Source organism: Paroedura picta, chromosome 3 (genome assembly GCF_049243985.1).
Source record: "Paroedura picta isolate Pp20150507F chromosome 3, Ppicta_v3.0, whole genome shotgun sequence".
Lineage (NCBI taxonomy): Eukaryota > Metazoa > Chordata > Lepidosauria > Squamata > Gekkonidae > Paroedura > Paroedura picta.
This window is the reverse complement of record NC_135371.1, coordinates 154900157-154923264: the sequence shown is the minus strand read 5'-3', so window position 1 is coordinate 154923264 and position 23108 is coordinate 154900157. Positions and strand designations below refer to the sequence as shown.

Sequence of the window (23108 nt, the reverse complement as noted above, 5' to 3'; positions counted from 1 at the left end):
TCTATTACAACTACTATCTCTCACAATGATTTCCAAGACTGGTATATCATACCCTTTGGGCTACACAATAGTGCTAATATAGGCTACTCCATAGTGATACAATATTATACACCTACATATTGACCAGAGTCCAAACCTGAACACCTTTGGGAAGTTATCAAAAGACATTTTGCATAGTTCAATTTCCACTGGCTACTGCTAGTTAGCACAGAATGTAGCAACCCAAGTCATTGCAGAGTATGGTATGATGCCACTCAGAAGAGCTCAATACTAGGTCCTGTAGCTTCATACTTCCCATTCACGAAGGTAAATATTGAAACTTTTCAAAAGGAGAAAGCTGTTCCACAAAGTACAGGAAAAGTGGGAGGATTCCTAGGGGCTGCCCTTCCAGGAGGTTCAGGTGCATGACTGTAAGCTTCCCTTTCTTTCATTCACCAAAGGATTCAGGTTCCAGAGAGGTCGTTGTTCTAAGCTGCCACAGCAAATGGAATCCTGTAGCACCTTAAAGGCTAGCAGATTTAGCCTGCATTTGGACAAGAGATCAACAGAAAGTGATGGATCTCCTGCCCACAGACGAAGGAACCAAGGAAAGAGAGCATTACACAAGTGCCAGATTATTCCCTATGCTAGAAAAATAACAATTGCAACAAGCTCTTTTTTTCTTTGCAGATCCCAAACTTAGGGTCTGTGGAATTCACTTCTCTTAAGCTGAAAAGTTCTCTCAATGTGATACCTATTTACACTTACAATATTACAGCAAGGTGAATTCAGGTGGAGAGAAGCAACGTTAGTCTGAAGAAGCAGAATAAATTCCGAGAGACCTAAGATTGGATCAGTGATCTTTGTGAACCTGAGTAAGATTCCAACAAAGTTTGAGTCCAGTCGCACCTTAAACAGCAACAAAATTTTATTAAAGGTATAAGCTTTTGTGCGCAAGTATATTTCTTCAGAGCATATGTAATGGCGTAGGAAATTCTGTTTCACTGTATACATTTAATAAAATGTTGTTGGTTTTAAAGGTGCCACTGGACTCAAACTTTGTTCTAATATTACAGCAGTTACTCAGGTTCACAAAGACCACTTATCCAATCTTAGGTCTCTTGGAATTTATTTTGGCCTGCAGTTTAAATTCTTTGGTTCTTTTCAGCAAAAGGCTTCCCCTGATGAAAGAAATCTTATCCTACTAACCATATGAATTGTAGTCAATTGATTACACCTGCATAAACGGACATTCATGGGGGGGGGGGCTATTATGTTTCAGTGGTGACAGTGAGCAAACACCATCTTAGAAGAGGCAAACCCACCTGAGTAAGAGAGAAGGAAGAGTGCCCATTATAGTAACAGTGCCTGCCATCACACATTTTTGTAAGGTATTAAAACATTTTTAAAAATCTGCCCAATTCTCATTGCAGACAATTTTTTAAACAATCCAAAGCTTTAAAGATCAATGCATAAAGCTTAAAACTGCAGGACTGTTTTACAGGAAACAAGCATGGGAGTGTTTGAGTCCAGCTGGCCTTTGCTAACAGAGCTGTTGGTAAATTTATCAGTTAGACTTCTGAAATTTTTTTGTTAGCTGTAGCTTGCTTTAAGAATTGAGATCCATATACTATGGACTCTCTGCAGTCTCTTATGTTCTGTTTAGTATTACTACTTGCGATTTGCGATCAGTCCTGTTTATAATGGGAGAAAGACAGGATACATAGATACATTATCCAACATCCAGCCTGAGGAAGAATTCTGAAGCATTCAAAAACTTTCATACTATTTTGAGATATTTGGGTTGATCTTGACAGAAAGTTATAACATTGTCTTTGTTTTTTGCCTGACAACATGGAAGCGATCGTAACATGTGTAATGGCTCATTAAACTGCACAGCTTCTCAACTAGTTAATTTTAAAAATCTTTGTAATCCGCCATGAGTCTCACTGAGAAAACTGGGCTATAAATAAACAAAACGAATAAAAGTCACTAAATTGCTGTACTAGGAATTGAAATGTACAATACTTTATACAATATTTCCCCATTTGTATCATTCCAGGCACTGTTTTCTCTTTATAGTATTGGAGCACTATTATCATACATGCAAATGATAGCTCTTAAAGCATTTTACCTAGGAGAAATAAATACACTTCTTCCATGCAACAACAGACACACAGCAAGATACCAGGAATCCCCAGTTGGTACCAATACTCCCCAAAGCTAATCCTCTATTCTGAAATAGACATATAATGTGTCAGTATCTATTGCTGGAGCAAAATAAAACTGTAAAAGGAAAAAAGCAAAGGACACATTTCAAACCACTGAAGAATAGTCTTGTCACCTCCAGTAAAGATGCTAACCTTCCTCATGCTTTCCAGAAGTTTTCCTTATGAATTCTGGTCTATCAAACCCAGCCTGCCATTTACCTTAAGGCTTGCCCGAAAACTAAAATAAAAAATAGTGTCCTCATAAGCACTCTGAGCCTGATAATTCCATTTAAGGCACCAAACCTGAACATTCCAGATGGATGCAGAGCAAAACCAAACCTCCAAAGGCATCCCACCATAAAAGATAATATTTTGTATTACATTTTGCATGACTAAAGACAGGAGAGTATGATGGTCGCCATTTTGGGAGGTAAATTTCCTACCACCCAGACTGGCCAGGGATTCTAATTTGGCGAGCGGGGGCATCATCTGAGCATGGAATTGAGATCACTGTGGGTGGGCAGGTAATTGTGAATTTTCTGCACTCGGCAAGGAGTTGGACTAGATGATCCCGGAAGTAGCTTCCAATATGATTTTATACCTAAGCGGGCATCAACACCATAAACCAGGGGTAGTCAAACTGCGGCCCTCCAGATGTCCATGGACTACAATTCCCAGGAGCCCCCTGCCAGCGAATGCTGGCAGGGGGCTCCTGGGAATTGTAGTCCATGGACATCTGGAGGGCCGCAGTTTGACTACCCCTGCCATAAACAGACATTGCCATGAAAGTCTGTGAGCTGTCATTCAGAGATGGGAACTAGAGGACTTCAACAGCATTCTTACCATACATAGATAGATGCAACTCCCTGCTCTGCCAAAACAGAGAGAGGAGTCACAGAACATGGAATGGGACCCAGCAATCATCATCAGGCACCACTAATACCTTGTTCCCTTTCCCACAGCAGTCCCTTTAACCCTGGGCAACATTCAGGATCACAAAACCCATGTGCTCTTAATAGTTGTACAGGTGGAGAGATATACACAGGGCGGGAGGTCCCGACATTCGATCTTGGACCTCCTGGATCCATCTGACTAATCTGGTGCCTCACTCCCATTAGGAGATTAGTAACATGGTTGTCCCTCGGCTGAACGAGGGGTATATCTATATTTTCGCCTGCCACCTTAATATTGATATTAACTGGTTTCTAATAGTTTTATTGAGGGAACAATGGGATTTTATTGTAATCTATTTATTCTGTAAACCGCCGTGAGCCCAAGGGGAACGGCGGCATATAAATCCAATAAATAAGTAAAATTAAATAATTAAAAAATAAAATATACCAAAGGGGTGGAACCCTAAACTAGCATTCAGTATGTTGGGTGAAATTAGAGATAGCATCCTAACTGGAATCTCATAAAAACCTCTCAATTATCAAGTTCTTACACCCCAAAGGCAAAACCAATTCTAATAAGCTGCCTATAAACACATTTCACACTCTCTTCAGGGCCAAAAGGGGCTGGGGTGTGTAGTACTGGCTCCTGGGACTGGCATACAGCGGCTTATGAAGCCTCCGGACTAACCAGGGCTGGTCTAAGCACAAGAGCCTGACCTTCTGCTCTTGCCTGGTCAACAGAAGAGTTCCCTTCTACCTACAGGACCTCTGGCATCAATAAATGGCCTCAGCATCCCAGAGTTGGCATGGACACACACAGTATAGCGCTGATTTTTTAAAAAGGGAATTCAGTAAGAGGCACATTTTAGGACAAGGAATTATAGCACATACCTCTGCAAGACCTTCTTCACAAAATCTTTATTGCTCTGAAGATGTACTGAAAAGGGTAGGGTGGCAGGAAGTATGGCAGCGAAGCAAAGTTCTTATTATTTCCCATGCCATCAGAAAGCAATTGAAGATACGGCTAAAATGAGCACAGGATACATTTTACAAAATGTGATGCAAGAGAAGGGTGAAGCTTTCTTAGATGGACTGGAAGCTGCACAGCATCCCTCCCTGTGTAAGCAGCTCTGGTTTTATTTCAGCAGCGGATCTCTTCAAAGGAACAAGACTAGCACAAGCACACCTGGTGTAATCACAGTAATTAAGATGGATTATAGTCCAAAACTTTCTAGAGCTGCAACAATGAAAAAACCCTCTAAAACAGGGTAGTCAAACTGCGGCCCTCCAGATGTCCATGGACTACAATTCCCATGAGCCCCTGCCAGTGGACGCCTGCTCTAAAACACTATTATAATACAGTATTGTAATGGTAGAGGGGTTTGTTTATTTAATTCATATCCCACCTTTCTCCCCACTGGAGACCCAAAGCACATTACATCATTACACCTGTCCTCCAGTTTATCCACATAACAACCCTGTGATGTAGACTGGCTGGGAGGGTATGGCTGGCTCAAGGTAACCCGGGGAGCTTCCATGGTAGGCGGGGGCATTCAAACCCAAGTCTTCCAAATCTTAGTCCAGCACACTTAACCACGCTGGCTGGGTACACATATTGTCAAGCCATCTTTGCAAATCTGCATTTTCTTCATTCATACCACACTTTCTCCTACAAAGGGGACACAAAGCAGCTTACAATGTTTACCATTCCATCCTCACAACAACCCTGTGAGGTAGGTTAGGCTGCGTGTGCATGACCGGTCCGAGGTGGCCAGTTTCCGCAGCAGGCACTGGGACCTGGTTCTCCTGATCCGGCACTCTAAGCCAGCCTTTCTCAACTTCTTTACCCTTGAGAAACCCTTGGAACATTGTTCAGGCTTCAAGAAACCTTAGCAGTGGTGCGATGGTCCAGAATATAGTGGGGAAGCATAGCTGTGTATGCGCTCACCAGGGGCCCCTCTCCTTCACACCCCCTCCAGGCCAGTCATTGCCCTTTTTTTTGGGGGGGGGCAGGTTGACATAGCCAAATATGGTCATTTCACCCAATAAATGTTGAACACAGTTTTAAAATATAGAAAAATGAATTAACTACCATTCATTCAGGAAACCCCTTCAAGGCTATCATGAAAACCCAGGGTTTCATGAAACCCTGGTTGAGAAAGCCTGCTCTAGCTATTCCAACATGCCACATGCCCACAAAAGCCCAGCATTCCAGAACAATAATTTCACCTCCCCCCTCCTTAAATAGTCAAGTGGGTAAAAAGGTTGTAAAGCAGCACTTTGGCCATTCAGCATGGCGCCACGAAAGCCCTGCCCCTAGATGCAGAATCTCTTATTACTGTGGCCATTCCACGGCTCTTCCCCAGCTGTCAAGAACAGCGCTTCTTCTCCCCCCCCTCCTGGGGGGGGGAGGTTTCAGGGAACCAACCGAGAGAGGTGACAAAGAGATACACAAATGCAACAGGTGAGGCTCTCTCCTTCAACAGCAAGAGGCTGGGGAAAGATCATACCATGGACACCAATGAGATGCAAGGCTTACTGAGGCCCACTCCCCCAATGAGCACAGCACAAAAAATCCTGCTCATTAGGAATGGGCCAGATTCACCCCCACACTGCCCAGCTCTGGAATCCCTTTGCAAAGTGGCCTGCACCAAGAATCCAGATTTCAGCCGATTTAAAATAGAAAATGGCCACAAATACATCCTAGCTGGAGAAGACTTGCTTGGAAAGGCAGAAAATGCCAACACAATCCTCCTCTCCACCCCCACCACCCCCTTTGAACAAATCCCTTTGGACTCCTCCATAATCCCATGCAGACTGCACGGATCTGGGGAGAACTGCTAAGCAAAGCAGGCCTCGCTCCTCGGCTTTCGGGAAAGTGGGGCTGGGGAGGGAAGAGGACGTTAGTTCCCTCTGAGTTGGCTGATGGTACATGTGAAATGGGTGGCTGGGGAGGAAGCTGGTCAATCTACATCCGTTATCAGATACCTCCACTCCCAAATCACTGGGCAGCTCACATCTGGGCCCACTGTATTTTAGAAGGATTGGACTGATTCGTGTCACTTTAGCCTTCTTTCCCACCCGACAGCCCCCCCCCCTGAGTTTAGAGCCAGGGTTAGCAATCCCAGGTTCCAAATGGAATCAAACAGAAATGTTAATTTGAAGGAGGACACACTGGGGAAAAGAAGCTAGTGAGGGAGTGGGGAATAACTTCAAACCTCTAATGAATGGTTAATCCCATTCCCCTTTAGCAAAATACAAGGAGCCAGAAGACAAGTTCAACCCAAAACAAATACAGCTCCCTGTGGATTCCACCCTTATACAAAACATACCAACAGACCTTTATTTGTTTGGGCAAGAGGAATGTATGAAATCTCCCCCCACTTTTCTCTGTCTAAAACACAATTACAGATCAGTCTCCACAGGAAGGGTGTAAGAGCCATTTTCCCTCCAACGGCTTATTTAGAAAGGCCTAGACTATGGAGGACAATATTCCCAGTTTTGCTGCTATCTGCGGCCCTCCACCACCCACTCTCCCTCCCCCAACAGTTTTTACACAACAGCTTTCTCCCCCCCCCCTCTCATGCAGCAGAATCCTACATAAATCAGCCCCGTTTAAAAATCTGACGTAAATATACTTCCAGGGCTCAGAGGAGATTGACATTCAAACAAGGCAAAGAGGCAGGGTTCTGCTGGCTCCTTCGACATGTAGGAAAATGGGGACTCCCACCTACCTCTCTTCTACAAGATGAGCCAGAAATCCTCACCGGGCAAAATCCATCGGCAAGATGCAGCAGAAATCATTATCCAAAAAATCGAGAAGGGAGAAAAAGGAAGGCTTTGCATTTGTTCCCTCCTTTAAGGATTTTTAAAAAGGCAAAGAGAAGAAAAAAAAAACCCCGCTGGACTTTTATGTACAGCCACCCCGGGAAGGGGGGGAGGGGGAACAACACCAGGGCAGCCAAAAATCAGGTTCAGAAAGGATGCTAAATCCAAGATGCGAGGCTTTCTCCAGCCGGGGCGAAAAACCGACCGCCCAGCCCCCTTGTGAGAGGAGGGGAGGGGGCAGCTGCGCTTCCTTCCACCACGGCAGTTTAGGGTCCCCAAAGAAGCCCGAAGCGACAGCGAAGCGGGGCGATCCCTAGGAGGAAACACAAAGGGAGCTCCGCGTCTGCCTTTGATCTTCCAGCATCCGCATCCGACGGCGAAGGCCTCTCTGGCGGCCGCCTGTGCCCATCCTCGCCCGACGGCCCCCTCCGGCTTCCCCCCTGACGCCCCGCGACCCCTGCGCGCCCACCGAGCGCTCGCGGCCCCCCTGCCCGGCCAAGGCTGGGACCCTCGCGGGGGGGGCGCCGGGGGGGCTTCACGGGGCGGACCCCCCGCAGGGCAGCCGAGGGGCGGCGGCGGCGGAACGTCCCGCGTTGCTCTCCGGGCCGAGCGGGCGCACTTTCTCCGCCCGCCTGGCGACGCCTGGTCCGGGGAAGGGGGCCCGCAGCCTCAGCGCCTCGCCATCCGGCGGCTCCACGCAATCCTCCCGGGGAGACCGCGGCGGCGGCCGGCCGCCTCCCCCCGCCCGGGCGGCTGGCCCGACGCCGCTGTGCCGAGGGCTGGCCGCGGGGTCCGGGGTGGCCCCGCTCCGGCTCGTTTTGTCCGCCTGCTCCTGCGCCAGGCCTCGGCTCTTTCTTTTCCTGTTTGGCTCGCTCGCGCGCGCCTTCCTCGCCTTCCCGCGGGCTTCGGCCCGCCTTCCCTGGGCGCCGACCCTCCGCTGCCGTCGAGGAGGGCCTCACAGCGGCATCTCCGCCCGGCCGGCCTCTCCCCGCCGCCCGCCGCGTCCCCCGCCGCCCGCGAAGGGCTTCAAGGAATGGAGCAGAAAGTGTTCGCCGAGGCAGCCATTTTCCGCGAGGAAAGTAGGTCCTGCTGGGCCAGCTCCGGGTTTGCTTCACCTCCCCCTCCCTCCTCCTCCTCCGTCGTCCTCCGCCTCCTGTGCAAGGGGAGGGTGGGATCCCGGAGTTAGGGACCGGGCCCTCCCGCTCGCGCCTCCGCCTCCGCCGCCGCGCCTCTTCTCCCCCGGGGGCGGCACAGAGGGCCTCGCCAGCGGCGCCACCCCGCCCCCTCCTCGCCCGCGCCTCGCGATGGTGGGGGGGGTAGCAGGGGGGGAGGGAGAAGGGACCGAGCACTTATTTTGTGTTGGAGCCCGGCGGACGCGCACCGAGCTCGCGCTTTTGGGGAAGTGAGAGACGCGTCCCTACGCCGCCGCAGCGCACGCTCGGCTGCGGATCCCTGCGCCGCCTTTAACCCTTGCGCGCCCGGGCCGGGTGGCGGCGGCAGCAGCGGCAGCAGCAGCAGCAGCACGTGGGACGGGTTCAGAGGGCTCTGCCTCGCCTCGCCTCGCCGCGCCGCCCTTTCCAGCGGGGCCAGGGGACGCGGCCGCACAGGTGCATCTCCGGCGAGCCCGCGCGGGAAGCAGAAGCCGCCGGGATGTCCCCGCTGGGCTGTGGGGCGCGACGGCCGAGGGAGGGGGCCCGGCGAGCTCCAGAGGGGGCGGCCGCCCGTGTCCCCGGGACTCCTCCGCCGAAAGGAGGTCCCGCCGCGCCCCCCAGTGGTGTGAGCCTCGCGGGGAAGATGTTTTTGCGACTCACCCGTTTGGGGGTTTCTGTTTTTCCATACTCGGTGCAAGCCGTCCAGATGCTTCCCGGAGAAGCCGCCAGGGCCGGACCGACACGTGCTCCAAGTTTAGGGACTTCGTGTCGTGGCCGAGAAGTTGCTGGGAACTGCGCCCTCCGCCTCAGCGCTCTTGTGAGGAGCAAGCAGGCAGCGCCGTCGTCTGACTCCCTTGCCGACACCGGGCCCGCGTCGCTCAGCCGTCGCCTCCCCGCATTCTGGCTTATACTTATTGATTTAAGAAGGGTTTATACTCCGGCTTCCCGTAAATCCCGAGGCAACATCTTAGCCGGGATCAATTTGGGAAACGTGTTGGATCTTCTCACTCTTTCTTTTGGAGGAACTATTGCAAGAAGAACGGATTCCCCTGACAAAGCCTGTTGGCCTAACACCTCGGGAATATATATACCGTATTTGCCGGCGTATAAGACGACCCCCCAACATTTCCACTCAAAATATCGAGCTTGTTACATTACATTACAGTACTATGGGCCACTATGGGCAGCTATGTCTGTCCCAACTGAAGTGCACCCGGCGTATAGGACGACCCCCCCCCCACTTGGAGGCATGTTTTTCAGGGGGGGAAAGTACCGTATCTGCCGGCATATAAGACGACCCCCAAAACATTTCCACTCAAAACACCGTACTATGGGCAGCTATGTCTATTCCAACTGAAGTGCACCTGGCGTATAGGACGACCAACCCCCCACTTGGAGGCATGTTTTTCAGGGGGGGAAAGTAGTCTTATACTCCAACAAATACTGTGTGTATATATATGGAAATTTAACTGAATAATAAAATATGTTTTAACCTGATTTTATACCATCAGCCTTGGTCCTTTAAAAAAAAATCCCCTTAGCAACTAAAAACCATGCCCCTCAAATTTCCCCCTTCATTCCATCATTTTGTTGTAAGTACAAGACTCCCAGAACAAGATGCCCGCTCCCCTCCACACAAAAGAAGGCGTGTCTCTTTGGAACCTAACAAGAAAACATGATTTTTGTGATCCAGAACCCCAGGTTCAGCCTGCCTTAGCCATGTTGATTCCACTCCTTAGGTTGAGAGAGACTGGCCCAAGCTCACCCAGCTAACTCGATGGCAGTTTGGGGATTTGAACTCAGACCTCCCAGGTCTAGTAATCACTATGCCCCACTGGCCATCTGTCCATCAAGGTCAATATTGTCTTCTCAGACTGGCATCTGCTTTCCGGCTTGAAGTCTTTCACACCTCTTGCCTGGATATTTTAATGGGAGTTCCAGGGCTGAACCAGGGACCTGCAGGCAAAGTAGAAGCAGAGCCACAGCCAAAGGAAAGTTCTCCTGGACCAGCCTGTCTCTGCACAAATCTTCAGTAGACGTTCCTCCTCCTGTGATCATGGGTGCACCTCTGGCTAGGATTATAATCGATACAGCAGTTTCCTCTGTTGGAGGCTCAGCTCAAAATGTTGCAGAACGTACGGTGCCACTTCAAACTGTAGATAATGCATCACATATTGTAACATCCTGCTGGAATGTCGGGTGACCCGGGCTGGCCCAATCTTGTTAGATCTCAAGCTAAGCAGGACTAGTCCTGGTGAATGCTTAGATGGGAAGGCCAGGGAGTGCAGGGGTAGACATTGGCCAATCACTTCCAAATACCTCTCCCCTTGAAAGCTCCAGCAAGGGTCACCATAACAGCTGCCCATGGATGGCACTTTCACCACCACTAAAGTGGCCAACATCCTGAGGAAAAAATGTTCTCCCATTTATAGAGCTTTGATATGCATAAATGGGCAGGTGAAGCTTTTCATGGTTTGGAAGTAAACAACATCCCTTGGAAATAGATAAGATCCCATTTCGCCTTTATCAAGGGGGCTGGATATTTTGACAATACCAAATAGAAAAAGCACAGAAAGCAAACAGGAAGGAACTTTTCTCCCTGCAGTGCTAGCTTTCTACTTACAGGAAGAATTAACCTACCGGAGTGCATATGTGATTCTTTTATCTGCAGTCTGAAGTGGTGTAGCCCATTCTATCATCTTATTCTCTGATGTGAGCCAGGCCTCAAAACTAAAGGGGCTGGGGTCAAGGCAAGAGGCTGGCTTTCTTAGCAATGGTGTGGCTCTTATGTAGGTCTCCCTCCCAAAGGGATTCTGCCAGCGTCCTACCCTCCTTCAGAAAAGCATATTCCAGGAAGCATTTGGAAGGCGAGCAGCGCTGGCATTTCAAGTGTCAGACTAGTATCTGGAAGACCCAGGTTCAATTCCCCACTCATGCAGTAGGAGCCAGTCACCCTCTCTCAGCTTAAACTACCTCAAAGGGTTGTTGCGATGATAAAATGGGGGAGAGGGAAAGGATGTAAGTTGCTTTGTGTCCCCATTTATCCAATAATAAATTGTGTGTATAGATAGATAATCCCATGGAGTTTCATTGGACTTACTTCCCAGTAATTGTACATTAAATTGCTACCTTAAAAACAGAACATAGTTCCAGAATCTTGGCTGGAAACACATCTCTTAATATGAAAGCTGAGTTGGTCACCTGGAGCACGTTATACACACACATACGTCAGTTGTGAATATTTAACTTGGAAAGAAATTTGACTGCAATCAATGAGACCTGCTTCCAAGTATTGGTAAGAGCTCAGCTGAAAAGTCCTGCTTACAAAGAAGCTGGCAGCCTGAGCCACAAATCAATTAAACTGAAGCTCCACAGTTGGATTTAAGCCACTTTAAGGACACCAAGTTCAGTGGAGCTGACACCCTGATGTTATAGATCAGATTAAAACTGTAACAGCGCCAACAGTAATGCTCGCCCTACAGACTAGGCCCAGGAGCCCAGTAACAATTGCAGTCTGCTCCCAAACTTTGTTTCCTTTAAAGCAGTGGTTCTCAACCTGGGAGTCAGGGCCCCTTTGGGGACTGAATGACCTTTTCACGGGGGTCGCATCAGGGCAAGCAGTTTGGCTGGGCAGGGGGCACCATCCACACAACAGCCTTATGGGGTAGATCAAGATAGAGCGTTCGTCTGTCTGGAGCCGCAGAAAAGAGCGAGATCAACATGGTGGGACAAGAGGCAAGAACTGAACTGAGAAACCCCAGAAAAAAAACTATTTATATGCAATCATGAACAATGGATCTTCACACCGTTGTCAGTTTGGGTTTAATTTCTGTGAAAGAACAATTGCATAATTTTATTGTTGGGGGTCACCACAACATGAGGAACTGTATTAAAGGGACATGGCATTAGGAGGGTTGTGAACCACTGCTTCAAAGGGACCTGGGAACAATGCATCTGTGCTGAAAGCCCTTGGAGAGAGTCACCTAGAGGCTGGGCGGGGGCAGGTGTCATCAGGAGTTCCCATGACCTGAACTGGATTCTTGTTTCTTGAGTAACATTCCCCACTACAAACACCTGCCACAACACAATCTGCTTTGGGTTCAAAAGATGTTTGCCATTCAGTGTGTGTTTGTGTGTGTGTGGTTGCTAAGACATGGCTAAAGCACCACTGGGGACAATGAACATGTACCATGGTACTTTGGATCCTGACCCAAATACTGGGCTGCATGGACCATGGTACACCTTGGACTCATCCAAAATCATTTAATCAGAGACTGAAGCAGATCTCAAAGAAGGACGGAGAGCCTGAGCTTAGTTGTACATGCATAGAAAATACTACCAAAGCATTTCTTATCAGAAGGATCTCACTTGGTCTTCCACAATTCTTAGAGAATGCAGACACCAGCTTTGCTCCCGAGACACGCAAGTCCTCTCAAAAAACAAATTGGTAGTGATGAGAAGTGTCATCATGTCACACCTGACTTAGGATGACCGCTGGTGGGTTTCAAGGCAGGAGACATTCAGAGGTGGTTGGCCAATGCCTGGCTCCATGTCATGGCCCTGGGATTCCTTGGAGGTTTCCCATCCAAATAGTAGCAAACACCAACCTTGCTTAGCTTCCAAGATTTGGCTGTCCCGTGCCTTCCAGGTCACAGCTCCCAAGAACTTCAAGAACTGTGTCCTGCTTCTCAGGCTGTACCATTTCCACTGGGGCAGATCAAGATGAGCACACATTGCTTCTGAGGTTAAGCAGGTATCACACAGTCCCTTTCCCGCATCACCTCAAGGTAATCATCACTAGAAACTTGCAGGACTTTCAAGAGCATGAGAGCCAAGAGTTTCAATGGGAGCAATAGGGTTGTGAGTGGCCTGCATTTCAGGGATAGTCAACCTCTGGTCCTCCAGATGTCCATGAACTATAATTCCCATGAGCCCATCTGGAGGACCACAGGTTGACTACCCCACTAGATAACTCAGGAGATCCCTTCCAAATCTATTATACTATGATTCTATGAGTCAAGATTCCCAGTTCCATATTCTATTATTTATTCCCTTCAGTGCAGAATTGCAGCATATGTACCCCCATGAAAATGGAAGATCCTAAAGGAAAGTGATGAGGTTAAAGGTGGAAAAGATGGAAAGGTGACAGAAGGGAGCATTTGGACCAGTGGCATTCCACTTCTTTTGCATTTCTGAATCCTTGGGACCAACATTGTAACCAGTGTTTTATTCCACAAGTAGACATGGAATGCATACTGGAATAAATGGCTGGCATTCAGTCTCTGCCTGAGACTATTTAGAAACAGATCAAGGGGCTGGTGACTCCTTAAGTTCTTCTAGGATTGACCTTTGACTAAAAGCCAGAACACACAGAAATCCTGCAGTTTCAGAAAAGCATGTTCTCACAGTCCATGAGTTGGGTTTCACCGACTTTTGAAGAAGTGTCCTAGATGATCTATTTACACGTGACTTTCCAGAAATTATTCTGTTGGTGGGAATCCTTACATACTAATGGTAAAGAGATACATAAAATGAAAAATGCCTACAACTGTACTAAAGCATGGTGTAGAGCAGTGGTCCCCAACCTTTTTATCACCAGGGACCGGTCAATGCTTCACAATTTTACTGAGGCCTGGGGGGGGATAGTGTTTTGCTGTGGGACGTCACCACCACCGCCTGAGCCCCTGCTCCATTTGCTTTCCCGCCGGCACCTCTGACTTCCTGCTGCCCACTGGGGGGCGCTGCCAGCAGCAGCTGCACAGTGCCATGCCAAGGGGGAGCCCCAGCCATGGCAGCCACTGGAGAGCACCAAAAGTGAGCTGGTGGCAGAGTGGCAGGGCAGCCCCCGAGGCAGTAACCGGGGAGGAGGATGAGGAGGAGCCGCGGCCCAGTACCGGACCACTGGTGTAGAGGTTAAAGCAGAGATTCCCAACCAGGGCTCCTGGAGGCTCCATGAGAGCCCCGCAGCCTTTCCCCTATATCCTGTCTTAATGGAGTAGGCCATAAGACGTCACCAGGCGTTGTCGTGAAAGCAGAGAATTGGCCACTTCTGTTGACTTGGGGGTTGTGATTGGGATAGGAGGCGAGGCCTAGATGCAAACTCCTGCCTCAAACCACCTCCTTTCTCTCCTCACCCCTTTAGTCCTCCTCAGGCATGGCAAGGAGGTGTGGCCAGCTGATATAACTTGCGGCCCAGTTCTGGAACCCCTCAAAAACTGGACAATATTCCAGGGGCTCCTCCATAGTCAAAAGGTTGAGTAAGGCTGGGTGTCAAAAAAGGATTGGGGAATTCTAGGTTTGAATCCCTACTCTCTGCCATGAAACCCTGCTGGGTGACCCTGAGCCAGTCACATTACTATCTGCCTAACCTACCTCACAGGGTTGTTGCAAAGACAGAACAGATTAGAGGAGGACAATGTAAACTGCTTTGGGTCCCCACTGAGAAAGAGAAGATACCAACAAACACATGAGAGAATATCAGTGAATGGAAGTTCCACTGTACAAGCCAGATCCAAATCCTAGATAAGATAGGGAGGTGGATCAGGAACGACAAGAAAATCTGCATGCAAACGTGTGTTCCTTCACATCCAACAGATGAAAGAAACTGGCGACTTCTGCACTGCTATAGCTGCTGAAATGTCTGTACTGGGAGAGCCTGGGCTGCCTTTGCACAGAAACCCAACTGGGAATGGATGAGCAGCCAGGACTAACAGACCGATTGCTGCAAGAGAGTCCGTCCTGAGATCAGGAAAGCCAAACGGACACCACGAGGCTCCCTGCACTGCTCAAACGAGAACAGGCAGAGATGAGATCCAGGCAGCCAGTCCCCAACAGACGGGCAGGGGGATTAACAAATGGGATGAGTTTTCTCTCCTGTTCCTGTGTTCGCAGAGCAAAAGGATTAGCAAGACCTACATCTGCCACTCTAGCAGAGCTCTAGTTGAGAAGTCATTACATGGATGATTTCCAGCTACAAATAGGACTCCGTGCTCGAGGCCCACGGACCCACGATTGAACTGCCTGGGCTAAGGGGCAGCTGCTCCGCACAACTGAACTGCTTTCTGCTGCACAAAGGAAAATTGTAGTGGCTATTTTAAAAGTCACAATGGGATTTGGGATGAATCCAGTTATTTTGCTGCTATAAAATGCTTTTTTAAAAAATTCCAACTGTAGAAGGCATTTTTGAATTCGGCAAACTAAGAGCACAGGAAATGCAGGCTTCATAATTCTTTTTTTGCACATTCGCATTAGGAATAGTCTATGCTTGATGAATCTGGGTGTTCCAAGGCAGTGCATGGATATGACAGACTATTGTTTCAAATCGTGTCAGCCCTTATTCAAGAGGGCTTTCGTTCATTCCAATTTTTCCAATGCAAAGTACTGCAATTGTTTAGCCCCTCTCCTACTGAGCACAGATATGGAAGCCTTGTGGCTAGGATGAGCCTTCCACAATAGCCATTTCCCAGCAGAAAGCGTCCTTCCTACATTTCAGTTCTGAAATTAGGTATGTTGCTTCCAGTTTCTTCCTCTCCACCCTTTTAGTCTGTGTCTGCTGGGGAGCTACATGCATTTCCTTGTTCTGGCTTCTGTTTCTTGTGCCATCTGGGACAAAGCCCTTTACCTTTCTGGACATTTGTCTTGTAGCCTTATAGGCTGATTAAGTTCCACAGGATATTTACCTGTATGAAAACACACGAGCTGAGGATGCAAGCCGACTGAACCCTTCAGTGCAGAATTTGTCACTGCAAAGTATGACGCAAGGGTTCACGTGCTGGACTAGGAACTGGGAGACCCAGATCTGAATTTTGACTCTACCACAGAAGCTTGCAGGGTGACTTTGGGTCAGTCATATACGCTCAACCTAACCCATCTCACAGGGTTGTTGGGAGGATTAAATGGAGGGGGGGAACTGTTGGACATCCCTCTGAACTCCTTACAGCAATGGCAACATAACAACGGAGCAAATAAATAGCTTAATGTAAACATACAATATTTATCAGATACCCCCTGGATGAGAGAAAAACAAAGTGCTTGACTGGATGCCCCCATTAGCCAGCCATCGCTGTGGGTGAGGGTTCGGCACTCAGGGTTCGCCCTGTGACTGGTTTTAAGTTTCAAGTTAGCATCATGGGATTGCTTTGTCACCGCCATACAGGTTTTTAATGGCTGTTTTAATGGGTTAATATTGTATTTTTGCCTCTTGTGGCACAGAGTGGTAAGCGGCAGAAATGCTGTCTGAAGCTGTCTGCCCATGAGGTTGGGAGTTTGATCCCAGCAGCCGGCTCAAGGTTGACTCAGCCTTCCATCCTTCCGAGGTCGGTAAAACGAGTACCCAGCTTGCTGGGGGGTAAATGGTAATGACTGGGAAGGCACTGGCAAACCACCCCGTATTGAGTTTGCCATGAAAACACTGGAGGGCATCACCCCAAGGGTCAGACATGGTGCTTACACAGGGCATACCTTTACCTTATTGTATTTTTATTGGGGTTTTTAGTGTGATTTATACTCTGCCCTTCCCCAGTGACTCAATTACAATAAAACCTAGTTGAATTTTAAAATTTAAACAATAAAACAGTTTAAATCCTGGGAGCACATAATCTCGGGGGTAAAGTGCTACAGTTTTACGGTGTACCTTCCCATATCTGTATAATGTTGTGTTCATAGGATGGCATTTTGTAGACTAATACATCATTCAGCCACTAGATGGCAGCAGTCAGTTTCAGATTTGCTTTGCTTACTTGGAAGCCGGTTGCTGGGAAAAAGATACTCCCTCACAAGGCCAGCAGAAAAGTATCCTCCACTTCTAGTTATACCGATAACGAACTCTTCTAGGCTTCTATCTTTTGCAACTTTTCATAGTTTATTAATAAGAACAGTTGATTCTTGTATTCTGCTTTTCTGTACCAGATTTTAAGTCCACACTCCTAACCACTACACCAAGCTGGCTTTTAGGAATTTAGAAGAGTTGGTTCTTATACGTTGCTTTTCTCTCTACCCGAAGGAGGCGCAAAGCGGCTTACATTCCCCTTCCCTTTCCTCTCCCCACAACAGACACTCTGTGAGTGAGGTGGGTGAGGCTGAGGGAGCCCTGATATCACAGCTCAGTCAGAAGAGTTTTATCAGTGCCATGGTGAGCCCAAGGTCACCCAGCTGGCTGCATGTGGGGGAGGGCAGAATCAAACCTGGCATGCCAGATTAGAAGTCCGCACCCCTAACCACTACACGAAACTGGCTCTTATTTAGGAATCTTCCCACCTAAAAAGTCCTCAGGGTAGCAAAATACACTGCCCCCAGACGTGTAATGGGTATATAATTCACATGAATAAATTTATAACATAAAATTATAAACAAAATACAGCAGGGGAGTCTAACACGACAGTTGTACCACCCTTGGTAATTAAGATAGTCCCAGTCACTTCTGGAAAATGCCTTTATTCTGTACTGAAAGCCTGTGGGCTTGACCCTACCCATGTCAGTCTTATACTTAGGGCTGGATCCAATCAGTTCCCCTCCATAGTATGGACACCATCCCACATGGCCATCTGTATATGGTATAGATCAGGACAGCCCTAAGGAGTCAGAAAGGATGGATGTCTTGCCTTTTTCACACACAGAAAAGCGAGATACAAACCTTGGCATTTGCGTAGCACTTATGAATATTCAAAGGGATCCCCATAAACTTAGACCTGCATGCAGTTTAAACTGGTCCAGGAAAGCAAAATAATGCAAAATGGTAAAACTTATTAGGATCAAAAGATCCAAAAATAGTGGTCACTCAATGTAACATTCAGGTTTCATTATTGTCGCAAGGTATCAGAACCCGATGAACTATTAAGGTTGGTTTTAACATGTTGGTTTTAACAATGGATTAAAACTATTGTTGGTTTTAATCCAATGTTCATTCTTAATTGTATTATGTACTCTGCCCTGAGTCATTCTGGGAGGGCAGTACAGGAATCTAATCTAATAAATAATGATGAAACTGTAGACCAGGTTTTAGTTATGGCTCCAGAAAAGGGCACTCCTAGAACTGCTATAAAGGATTCTGGTTGGTCACGGTCCCTTTCCTACCATTCAGACTTTGTTTTGAATAAAGGTGTACTGTCTTCTTGCAAGAGGACCACCTCACCGTATTCACGAGCGACAGTATCTCACACTCAGGAAGCCTCTCAGGCAGGTATTATACCCTTTTGGGCAGGGGTGGGCAAACTGTGGCCCTCCAGATGCCCATGGACTACAATTCCCATGAGCTAATGCTGGCAGGGGTTCATGTGAATTGTAGTCCATGGGCATCTGGAGGGCCACAGTTTGCCCACCCCTGCTTCTGGGGGTGGGGGAGGGGAATAGGTAAAGGAAGAGGGTTACATAAAATCATAGTATGCCTGGCTGAACCGCCATTATATTTACCTCAGTCACTATGAAGTCCTCATAGAAACATCTTTCCACAGAAGAGGAGAACATACTGAATTTATAAGAGCTAGAGAAACCCTACCAGGTAGTCAGAGCCATTCTTGTCTTAACTTTTGTATTAATTGTATTATGTTTTATTGTGCTTTTATTGTTTTAGGGGATTGGTTTTTATGTGACCTGCCTCGAGCCTCCGGGAGGAGGCGGGATATAAATTAAATAATAATAATAATAATAATAATTATTATTATTATTATTATTTCTGACTGGGAAGTGCTAAAAGAAAAAGAGCATTGTGGGTATTTTTGAAGGTCACTGTGCATCTTGACTGAGTCCACGCTGTAAGGGCCTATGGTTACAAATTAGATTTGAAACAGATGGATTATACTGAGGTTTGCCTAGGTTGCTTTCCAGACTCTTTGGGCAGCCACATTTCTAATTACAGCAGTGGTTCTCAACCTTCCTAATGCCACGACCCTTTAATACAGTTCCTCATGTTGTGGTGACCCCAGGGCCGGATTTTCCTATAGGCTATCTAGGCTTCAGCCTAGGGCCTCAAGATTAAGAGGGGCCTATATTCCACATTTTTTATAAAGGTTAGTACCAATCACAACATGTTTCGTTTAACATACTGATATCACAGTAATGATGTATTTTATTATCTCTCATGTAATTTACAAACTTAAAAATGGGAGGTGAAAGGGCCACATAAGTGGAATAGACTAGGGCCTGTTTTCATGTAAATCCCCCAACCATAAAATTATGCAAGTGTTCTTTCACAGAAATTAAACCAAAACAGACCAATAGCGAGAAGATCCATTGTTCATGACTGTATATAAACTGTTTTTCCCCAGAGTTTCCCAGTTCAGTTTTGCCATTTATCCCACCATGCTGATTCACTCTTTTCCGCTGCTCCAGACAAACGTTCTATCTTGATCTGCCCCGCAAGGCTGTTGTGTAGATGGCACCCCCCCAGCCAAGCTGCTTGCCCTGCCACAACCCTTGTGAAAGGGTCATTTGACCCCCCAAAGAGGTCTCGACCCCCAGGTTGAGAACCCTGAACAGGCATCTAATCCAGCAGGCCAAAGGTTAGAACTGAAGGGAAGGAATTGCACAGCCCTTTTTCCTTCAGTATATGCTCAGAATCATTCTATGCTCCTTTCTCACCCATCCGCGGAAACAATATGACATCTCCTATTCCCAATTCTGGCTTCCAACCGTTCTTTTGTTTTTAAAGAACCCCAAAGTTGCAGCAGGGGATCACTGGAATACCCATGAAGTGTACATGAGACTTCACACATTCCACAGTGGAAGCGTCTTTTGTCACTGAAATGCCACTCAACAGGAAGCCATCGCCACATTTGGGCTTCTAGGAAGCGACTATACCACCAGCTTGGCCCCTGCCCTGTTTATAGTCTTCACACCTTCAAGCAAATAAATCCAAACCATAATGTGTGAATTTGCCCCGAGGCCAATCCTTACCCCAAAACAAGTAATCAGCTCTGAAGCTTTTTGAACAGCCCAGGAAGCGGTTTCTGTGGTTCATCTCAAACCATGTCAGTTTTCATAGAAATGTTTCAGCAAGAGCTTGAACATGTAGATTAAAAGATGACTCTTTTACCCATTGTAGACTTTTTATTTACATATATTTATAAAGCATTCTCACACAGAATGACAGATTAAACTGGGCTGGGGAACTGAAAGGTTAGAGTGGAGCTATGGAAATGCTCCAAGCATGACGAAGGCAGGTATTTTTCTCCTCTTAACACTTTGAATGTTTTCATGTTTGCTGTTAACAGCACCCTTCCCTCCCACCCACCCCTCCACCCACCCAGGGAGTATTAGAACCAGTTGTAAGGTTCTGAAATACATGGTAGCTCATAAGAGGACAGCCACCAAAAAGAACTCTTCACAATGGCACCGAGAGCTCTTTGTTTCCTTGCTCAAAACAGAAATCAACAAAAATACAGTATATTACAGGGCAAGACACACCTTCCATCTGTTGACCCAGTTTCATTAAAAGATTGGTTTGCCTTCTAGCAAGACACTGCTACCATTTGCAACATTACAATTACTCCAGCCTCTCCCATTCATTGTCAGACTGCTTCTTTTTACATAGCACCAAATTGCCAAGACTTATTTCTAGGTCACTCATCATTGTGCTAGGTGAAGTGTCAATGGGCACTCCCCCCCCCATACATTTCCCCTATAGAGCTCAGCCGCCTGCTCTCAAATAAGGGGGGCACTTCTGCCCCTACTGCAAAACTGCTTTCCTTCATGTGGTACGGGGAAGTAAAGTGGTGCACCAAGATGGATCCAATCCTGCTATTGGGAGCTCTGATGGCTGCCTTGTGTTCTTACACCTGCTGAAGCAGGTAGGTTTGAGCCCACCCATCATGCATATGCCAGAAGTGTGTTAGTCTTTTAAGTGCAAAAGAACTATTTCGGCTACCGCTCCATGTCTCAGATGACCATCCATTCGCTATGTCCCAGCAAGCTCATTGGGAATGACTGAGCAACCCTGTTATGCTTATTTTCATTTTTTGATGCAGTGATCCATGATAGATGACTGGGCTTTCAAAATACCCCAGCTCCTCAACTGGTCAACAGACAAGCAACTCAGGCTTCGCAAAGGGAGGCAGTATCCATATGCAGTCACTAGGCCTGTCCCTGATCTAACAATAGCAGGATTAGTCAGCCAACCGCCCCTCTTCTTTTGAGTTCAGAATCATGGACTAAATTCTGAATGATGACCCTCAACAAGTCATAGGCCCAGCCTTAGCTCTTCTTTGCCACTCTGGAAGGGAGGGACCCTCTTCTTCGAAGATGACAACATACGAGTCTCCCTCTTTCAGCAAGTAGCTACAACCTTCATATTTATCAATATAGTCATACTCTTGTCTTTTGAACACACCTTATACTAAATCAGATAGCTGGACAGTCAGGATCAATAGCGTCGACACTGCCAGACAGGGACTCTCTAAGGTCTAAGAGGAAACGGTCTTTTCTCATCCTTTTAACTGGTGGTGTCAGGGATTGAACCTGGGACCTTCTGCATGAAAGGCAGATGCTCTACCATTGAGCCACAGCCCTTTTAGCAAGAGCAGGTCTCAATTCTGTATTGTGCTGGCCCAAGGAAGTTCACGCAAGTCAGAAAACAGTAATCTACGAGCCACCCCAATGTGCTACCCTTCCTTTTGTTCTCTCATTTAGTATATTGTTTTAGACCTCCAACTCTTTCAAACTTGGCAGTAGTCCTAGGGACATTTATACCATGTGATTTCTTTTTTTTTAAGAACCAAAACCCTGAGGGGTTGGGCGCTCACGGAAAACTATGACTAACGAGATGTTGGCAGAATGTGCTCCCCAAAAACTCTCCTATGCTTCCTTTGTGGCAGAACACGCCATTACTTTCTTATCTGCTGGGAAGGCATCTGACTTTGGTGTCCACGAGAACTGGGCTCTGCCCCCTTCCCCTCACACCACAGTCGCTAGTGTCAGAACCAGATGGATTGCTCGGACACAAAAGAGCAACAGGGGAGCCGTTCGCTGGTACCAAGCTCCGTTTCCTTGCTCCAAACAGAAATTGGCAAAAATGCCATCTCGGATACTTTGACAAGAAAGGTCTTTCTAGCTGCCAAGGCCAACTGATGGCCCAGCTGGCCAAAAAAGATGGGAACCAGGGAAGCACAAGCTGCCAGGAACAGGCAAAACCGAGTTTCGTCCATACCAAAGAGCCTACATAGCTCACAAAAGGAGAGACAACTAGCTGGGAGTCCTGCCAGTTGAAGCTGCATGCATTTGGGGGGGGGGGGGAGGACAAAGCAACCTCTGATTCCTCCCAATAAAGCTGTTTTTTCCTACTGCCTTCGAGGTGGCCGTTAAAGCAGGGAGACTGAAAAGGTTTCAGACAGGGCTGTTTCGAGGCTGTTTATGTTTTCAATCAGCCTGGACCCAAACTCAGGATGACAGGATCTCAATATTACTGCCTTGTTGCTAACAACATAATTGATGCAATTAGTAGCAAATTAGCTCTACAGTTGGCAGTAGCACAGAAACACTCCAAATGCTGAAAGATACCAAGCCTCGAGGCACCTCTGTTCCCAGCGCACCATAAAATGGATAACCAGAGACGAGGGTGGATCTGGTCAGAACCAGAGGAGGCAGAGTGACACTTCCTTCAGCGCAAGCAACCAAGAATCACCCGACAAACTGTTCGTGGCTCGAGATGCGCTACAGAAGGCAGCCTCTAAGGCCAAAACAGCTCTCTGCCCTGGAGAACTTCATTTTTAGCCTGCAAGGCAATGAAGGGTTTAGGGGGGCGAGACCTCTTTGGCCACCACGGCTCAGAAGGGAAGTTGAAGGATGCCACAGCCACGGAATGAGAATTCTCTCTCTCTCTCTCTCTCTCCTCCCCCATGCTGGTGCTGTTCACGACCAGGAATCCTTGCCTATATTGCCACACAAGGTAAGCTGATCCAGCCCATGCTCAAAACAGAATTTGGATAAAATAGTAAGCGCTTGCAAACTTCAATCTGCCCCCAGCCCCTTTCCCATGGCCAGTCCTTCAAGCCCAAATACTTTTTGCTTGCACAATTTATGGCCATAGGAAAGCTGCTGGGATGCACCAGACCTGGGCA

At 47.5% G+C, this 23108-nt stretch overlaps 1 protein-coding gene and 1 non-coding gene across 6 annotated transcripts in view; both read right to left on the bottom strand.

Annotated features, from left to right (window-relative positions):
- KMT2D (lysine methyltransferase 2D) overlaps positions 1-7035 on the bottom strand; it is a 96115-nt gene extending 89080 nt beyond the window's left edge. For all 5 annotated transcript variants that reach the window (XM_077328793.1, XM_077328796.1, XM_077328795.1 and 2 more), the window contains exon 1: positions 6817-7035. The gene's annotated coding sequence lies outside the window, so the exon portion shown is untranslated. The remainder of the gene's footprint in view (positions 1-6816) is intronic.
- Positions 7036-21489: 14454 nt separating this feature from the next.
- Positions 21490-21560, bottom strand: TRNAE-UUC (transfer RNA glutamic acid (anticodon UUC)). The gene has a single exon. It is a non-coding gene; the product is annotated as a tRNA-Glu (tRNA).
- Positions 21561-23108: the final 1548 nt, after the last annotated feature.